This window comes from Triticum dicoccoides, chromosome 2B, assembly GCF_002162155.2.
Source record: "Triticum dicoccoides isolate Atlit2015 ecotype Zavitan chromosome 2B, WEW_v2.0, whole genome shotgun sequence".
In the NCBI taxonomy this organism is placed as follows: domain Eukaryota; kingdom Viridiplantae; phylum Streptophyta; class Magnoliopsida; order Poales; family Poaceae; genus Triticum; species Triticum dicoccoides.
The window spans coordinates 676,394,050-676,401,762 of NC_041383.1; the positions used below are offsets into that span (position 1 = coordinate 676,394,050).

At 46.0% G+C, this 7,713-nt stretch overlaps 1 long non-coding RNA gene across 2 annotated transcripts; it reads right to left on the reverse strand.

Annotated features, from left to right (window-relative positions):
- Positions 1-3,959: 3,959 nt before the first annotated feature.
- LOC119365547 lies at positions 3,960-7,707 on the reverse strand. 2 transcript variants are annotated; one of them, XR_005175588.1, is made up of 5 exons: positions 6,705-7,707; positions 5,455-6,466; positions 4,873-4,942; positions 4,387-4,638; positions 3,960-4,248 (listed from the first exon to the last, which is right to left on the reverse strand). It is a non-coding gene; the product is annotated as an uncharacterized LOC119365547 (long non-coding RNA). The 2 variants fall into 2 exon arrangements; XR_005175587.1 differs by having other exon boundaries at positions 6,681-7,707.
- Positions 7,708-7,713: the final 6 nt, after the last annotated feature.

Genomic DNA, 7,713 nt, shown 5'->3' on the forward strand with positions numbered 1-7,713 from the left:
TGAGCATATTGACATTCTAGGACTGGTCAAAACTTTTAAGGAATCCTTTTCCCCTTCTGAATTGTCTGCGCTGGCTGGGATGTGTAGATTTGACTGGCACTTTCTCCCTGCTTCGGGTCACTCTGGAGGTATCTTGATTGGCTCCAAGAGGGACATTTTTTATTTCATTGCTTTTGATCATGGCATCTTTTGGGAAAGCTGCATAGTTCATCATCGCCAACTGAATATGTTGTGGGAATTCATGGTGGTTTACGGGACCGCGGATCATTCGCTTGCTCCTCTTTTTTTGGATGAACTCTCGATCAAGGTTGAGGCCTGCAATATCTCTCTTCTAATTGGGGGAGACTTTAATCTATTACGCTCTCCGGCCGACAAGAACAATGCTAATTTCTCCTGGCCTCTCGCCAATGCTTTTAATGATTTCATTAGTAACTGCGCACTGCGTGAGCTTCCTAGGGTGGGGGCACGCTTCACCTGGTCTAATCATCAAGCCTCCCCTGTCCGGTCGGTGCTGGATAGGGTCTTTGTGTCTGTTCGATGGGATTCACTGTTCCCCCGCATGCTGCTTAAGGCCAGGCCTGTGGTTGGGTCTGACAATGTTCCCCTAGTCCTTGACGCGGGTATCCTTGCTCTCGCCTCGACCTCCCGCTTCCAATTTGATGCTTCTTGGCTTGAGGTAGAGGGCTTTTGTGATTTGTTGGGTTCTTAGATTTCTAGTTTTCTTTCTTCTCCTCATCTCTCCTTTGGTCCCCTAGATGATTGGCATAAACTATCCTATGAGCTTCGTAAATTCTTAAGGGGATGGTCTCAAAATAGGGCGGTTGAGGTTCGTAAAGACAAAGACTCCCTGGAATCTCAAATCCGGGATCTTGATCTTTCTGCTGATTCATCTGGTCTATCCACCTCTCAATGGGCCACTCTTTATGCCATGGAAGATGCCTTGCTGATGCTTCACCATCAGTCGGAGATTTATTGGCGCCAACATGGGGCCCTTAATTGGACCTTGAAGGGGGATGCGATGACGGCTTACTTCTTTGCAATCGCCAATGGCCGACGCCGCAGATGCTTCATTGACTCCCTGTTAATTGACGGCGTTAGAAACTCAGATCAATCCACCATTGTGGAACACATTGTTGGTTTTTACTCCAATCTCCTAGGTTCTAAGCCTGACCCTGGGGTGGATCTCTGCTCTGGGTTCTGGGATGCGGGGTCTAGGATCTCTTCGGATGAAAACTTGGGTATGATGGTTCCCTTATCTGACAAGGAGATTTGGCAGGTGATTAGTTCGGCTAACACGAACGCTGCTTCCGGGCCTGATGGTTCCTCTATCCCTTTCTTTAAAAAATTCTGGCCACAGTTGCGGGATCTCATCTGTAAAGTGATTCGAGGTTTCTGGTTGGGTACGGTGGATGTCTCTCGCCTTAACTATGCTGTCATTGCCCTTATCCCTAAAGTTAAGGGCGCGGATCTGATCTTGCAATTTAGGCCGATTGCCCTTATTAACAATTTCGCCAAGTTTCCGGTCAAAGGGTTGGCCTCTCGCCTCTCTCCCATTGCCCACCACACCATCAGTCCTTTTCAGTCGGCTTTCATTAAAGGTCGCTTCATTTTAGACAGGGTTCTCTGCTTGCATGAGATCGTTCATCACCTTAAGATTCGCAAGACGAAAGCGGTGATTCTTAAACTTGATTTTGAGAAGGCTTACGATTCGGTGAGTTGGCCTTTTTTGCGTAGGGTGTTGTTGGCTAAAGGTTTTGAGGGGGCCCTTGTCCATAGAATTATGCAGTTGTTCTCGGGTGGCCACACTGCCATTAATGTTAACGGCCAAGTTAGCAAGTTCTTTGCCAATGGTAGGGGCCTACGGCAGGGTGACCCTGCCTCGCCTATCCTGTTCAATTTTGTTGCGAATGCTCTATCGCGTTTGCTCTCTAGGGCAGCTGCCTCCGGGCATATCTCTCCTGTTAGTTCACATCTTTTACCCCATGGTCTTACCCATCTCCAATACGCGGACGACACTATTATCATGGTTGAGCTGAATGACTCCTGCCTAGCACACCTAAAGTTTATTCTTCCATGCTTCGAGGCGATGTCGGGGCTTAAGATTAATTTTGCCAAAAGTGGAGTGGTTGTTATGGGTGTGGACGAATTGGAAGCCATGCGAGTGGCTCACCTTCTTAATTGTAAGCTGGGCTCCTACCCGTTCAAATACTTAGGTCTTCCTATCTCCCCAGATGTGCTTCATGCTAAAGATTTTGCCCCGGTGGTCACAAAGGTGGGTAACAGGGTCCTTCCCTGGCGGGGCAGATATAACACGAATGCGGGTAAAGTAGCTCTTATTAATGCCTGGCTCTCCTCCCTCCCCATGTTCTTGATGGGCTTCTATCTCTTGCCGGCTGGGACTCATGCTGGTTTTGATAAACATCGTGGAGCTTTCTACTGGAATGCGGCGGACAATCGCCGCAAATATCACTTTGTTAAATGGAGGCTGATATGTAGGCCCAAAATCTTGGGGGTTAGGGATCCTTAATACGTCCATCATGAACCAATGCTTACTGATTAAATGGTGGTGGAAGATTATGAGTGCTGAGGACCAGCCCCTGTGGCTGGACATCCTGAAAGCTAAATATTTCCCGTCCTCTAGCCCGATGTTTGCCTTGCCGCGTGGCGGCTCGCAGTTTTGGAAGTATCTGGTCAAAGTCAGGCCAATTTTTCAATCTTTCGTTAAATTTGTTGTTGGGGACGGTGCCTCGATTAGGTTCTGGTTAAACTGGTGGTGTGGAGACTCACCCCTCTCGGTGACTTTCCCTACTCTTTTCTCTTACTGCTCGGACCCTGATATTTCTATTGCTAAGTTAGCTTCCCAGGTGTGGAACCCGATCTTCCGTCGCTCCTTGTCGCCTGTAGAGTTCGAAGATTGGCGGCATCTTACTGCCCTCTTCCCTTCGCTCTCGACGGTCAGGGACTCGGTGATCTGGCCGCTGTCTACCTCTGGTCGATTTTCTGTTAAATCTCTCTACTCAAAGCTCGTTGGGGGCACGCCCTCTAATCGTTTCTCCCAGATCTGGAAGGCTCGCATCCCTCCTAAGATTAAAATCTTCTTGTGGCAAGTCTTCCGGCGCCGGTTGCCTTCGGCTGATCAAATTCGTAAGAGAAATGGCCCGGGCTCCCAGTTTTGTGCCCTTTGTGGTGCTGTCGAGGACACGGAGCATATTTTTTTCCACTGTCACCTGGCTAATCTCATTTGGAGTTGCGTGCGGGAATGGTTAAATGTCTCTTGGGCCCCTGCCTCCTTTGCTGAGTTGCGGATTTTGGCCCACAATTTTACTGGCATTTCTAGGCGGATCTTTTGGGTGGGCTTGGGAGCGCTTTGCTGGCCCCTCTCGACAACTAGGAACAAATTTACTATTGAGCACGTGTTTCTAGCTAAACCTGCTGACTGCTTATTTCAATCCTGTGCTCTCCTGCAGCAGTGGAAATCATTGACTAAGGACGACGACCTTGAGGCGCTCTCTGTGCTGACCTCCAAAATCCGGACGACGGCGTCTCTATTATGCAGACAAGCGCATGATGATTAAGGGCTTTTGTTTGGCTGCTTGCCTTTCTCGTAGTTTGATGATCTTTTTTTCCGGCCTGCATGCCGTGTAAGGCGAGGGCGCCATGTACACTTTTTCTTATGGAGTTCTACCTTTGTCGGGGATTCGGGTGTTTGATACTTTCCTGCGATGTTATTGCAACCTGCTCTATGGCTTTACTAGATAGGAAGTGCGGCTTGCCGCACCCCACCCGCACCAGCCATAGCCAGCCCGGTTAGGATGATTTATATTTCATAAGTTAAGAAAAACAAAAATGTCTAGAGTACCAAAGTCTATTACATATCGTAGTGCGTTTTCATAGGAAATGCAACAATGATATACCAAAAGGATAAAGGTTTAATACATTATGCCAACAAACGTCACGACTAATTACTTTGGATCCGGATGCTATTGCTCTCTTACAGGACTGGACCAAATCGTTTAGGCCAAGAACAACATTGGATAAAACTTAACAGACTGATCCATTCCACTTACTATTGATCTTCTTCACACTATATGAAAACTCTAAACCAAACCATTTGTTGCAACAACATGCAAATTCTGTACTGCAGACAATTAACAGAGTGTTTAAGCATGTAAAGGTAACTGACTCCAATATCAACAATTCTGTGCACCACCATACTAAACCAAATCATTCATTCCACCAGTAACAACTCTGCACATGAGACCAGAAGGAATTAACCCAGTGCCTGAACACTTAATCATGGACGCAAATTACTTAAGCTGCATCAGCCTGTGAGCCCACTCCCTAGTGCACAAAACATCGAACAGATTGCGGGGCTCAAGGACCAACCTGTTAGGCTGTTACATAGTGTGTCTGCGTGAGCCCAAGCATACAGAGGAGGAGGGAGGTGACCCACGAGCTTCCTGCACTCCTCCTACCGAGTGCCAAGGGGGTAGGGAGGAGACGCTGGGCAGCGTGAGGTCGAGGATGGGGGTCAGGGCGACGGCGGTGGCACGGCGACAGGGGGTGTGCGGCAGGTCGCGGGGAAGGGCGCTCATCCTCCTGCCAGGTCCGATGGGGAAGAGGGAGCCAACCCATGAGCTGGCCACCAGAAATAATGAGAGGAAAACTTTAAAAAAATCAATGAAAGAACAATTACATGGAGAAGCAATCCAAACATTCCAATATCGCGTTCCAGTAAAACATGGACATGATCCATCAAAGAGCGACAGAGGGAGTAAGAATTAGGATGTTACATAAATAGCACAGAAATGTAGCAAGTACAAAAGATAGTACAGAATGATCGTGATGCAAGAGAGTGCACTGAAATTTAACCTTCACTCTCGGCAACGCATATCGGATCGTCGTTCGTCGACCCTTTCATGATGTGGTTGCTACCAGTGCTCTGAGAAACAAAATTGCGTTAAAATAATCCGGCAAAACATACGATGACTGGGAATAGTAAAGGTGAGATCATATAAAAGGTCAAATACAACTCATATACTGTGACTCTGTACATCAAGTAACAATCTTATTGTCACTACTCTATTCACGAAAAAATGGTAGTAAACATATTGTTAGTCCAGTGTACTTCTGTGTAGTTACAACTTCTGCTCCTTCAAAGGATTTAGTGTCTATCCTATTTTTATGTTTAGTTATAGGCACGTCCATACACTTCGTAGGAACAGGGGCACAAGCGTAGCTTAGAAGTGGAATAAGTAATGTACTCCTCTCGCTCGCTCGCTCAAATTCAATGTCATAAGAACATGCACAGAGGTTAAATTAAGAAGTCCAAGACAAATTCAATGTAGAATCCATATTTTTAGAATGGCCAACGATTATGTGTAAGACAATGCATGATATTTTGTACCACAAAGTAATCTTATAATGTTGCAGGAGGCTATATTCAAGTTTTACCTTCTATACCTCAATGTGAAGTGCAAACCTGAAGCATCATCTGACCATGGCGACTAACGGAGCGACAAACTAATTAATTGAGGCATTTTCCTGCACTCAAGAGGCAGAGAGTACTCCAGCACAATTTGGATCAGGAACAGGAACAGTTTGAGCTTATAAACTATAATTGGATCATGAAAATCGCAGTAGCAGAGATCCTAAATAATTCTTATAAACTGAACCGGAACAATTTGAGCTTATAAACTCATATTTTCAGTTAAATTATCACAACGGTACTCTTTGACAATGCATCATACAATATAAATTACACCTGCAAGAAGAATGAAGAACAATCTCTAGGATTACAAAACTCAGAACTATCCTAAAACTCCATTAGCAGAAATACAGACTGAATATTTCACACAACACTGATTTTTGCATTGCGCCAAGCATGCTACCAACATGTGTTTTTGAGCTGCTGAATATGGGGTGACCAAGAGAAGCTTTTCAATTTCCTAAGGAGACAACAATGTATAGAAGAGAAATAGCCACCCCGTGTAAATTTGAGCACAACTAGGATCTATAAAAGTGACCAAAATGGTAGGTCCTACCAGGATCTATAGAAGTGACCAAAATTCCCAATTCCAAATGCCAAGCAACTACGGGTTTATAAACATGGCAAGGTCATACGAAAAAACACATGACAACAAGGTATGATTAATCTGACAACCACTCAATGGTTAATATGGTCAAAACAGTTAAAAAACATGGCAACTGCTGACATGGACTATCAAATTAAATCCCCCCTTGCACAGAAATACACTCCCAAGAAATAAAAAATGGTAGTTATATTCGAAACAATTATGGTTTGTGTCTAGAGGAAACATCACAAAAAAATATCTCACTAAAACAAAAAAGGTTGGCAGTTGTATACTGCAGTTGTGTAGTCGGCACACACCTTATTGTCTGTCCGCCTGCCCCTTGCATCCGGATCCAGCTTTCTTCCTGCTTGGCATATCGACAACCCCTCCCCCTATTTAAGAAAACACACAGAGGAGGAAGAAACACACCATGAGAGAGAGGGCACTTCTCACATAACCAATATGCAATTCAGGTTAGCTTCTCCCCAAGGATCAAATGCATGCATTTTGTTCAGGTATATATTCGAAACAATTATGGTTTGTGTCTAGAGGAAACATCACAAAAAAATATCTCACTAAAACAAAAAAGGTTGGCAGTTGTATTACCGCAGTTGTGTAGTCGGCACGCACCTTATTGTCTGTCCGCCTGCCCCTTGCATCCGGATCCAGCTTTCTTCCTGCTTGGCATATCGACGCCCCCTCCCCCTATTTAAGAAAACACACAAAGGAGGAAGAAACACACCGTGAGAGAGGGAGAGAGGGCACTTCTCACATAACCAATATGCAATTCAGGTTAGCTTCTCCCCAAGGATCAAATGCATGCCTCACTATGTTACTTAGAAAATGTCTTGGTAAGACATATATACAATATTTATGAAGCCCTCTAGTTTGATAAGAAAAACAATGGAGGAGCCGAGATTTAGTGATCCTTTAGCATGGAACTAAATATGAAGGCATGGGTACGACATAGAAGCCCTTCTTCCACTATATGTTTATCCACTCGAGGGGAAATGAATCACTTACTTCATATGAGATAATTTCAGTACCAATAAAGTTCAGATAGACAAATTCAGCACCTAAATGATCATATATAAGTTCAGTTTGTTTAATGAACCTTTATATTGCACTTTTTATCCCTAGGTAAACTGAAACATCTGTAAAAAAACCACAATAAAATTATATTAACCTAAGGAACTAAATCAAAATAACGGCAGGACATATACTCTCTTCATTAGACATAAGCAAGCAATCCAACAAATACAAACACAAGAATCGATCCCGTGAGGGGCGAATCCACTGGCCACGGGAGAGAAGGGTGAGGGGATTGGGAGAAGGTGGGGCCCTGCAGCGATGGGGAGAGGGTGGGGGCGCGGTGGCGGTGGTTGTGGACGACGGCGACGACGCCCGGGGACGTGAGCGTCGGGGGTCGGGCGGGAAGGACGAAGGAGATGGCGGCGGCGCAAGCGCCCACCACCGTCTGCTGCCCCTCCAGACTCGAGCACTCCGCGTGGTCGGAGCAGGAGGGCTCGGGAGCCGCCGCCGTGCCCGAGGACCAGCTCGCAGACGGGGAGGGCGGGCGCCCACTCGTCGCCGCCTTGCCCTGCTGCTGCTCCTCCCCGCTGCTGCCGCCATCGTGCTC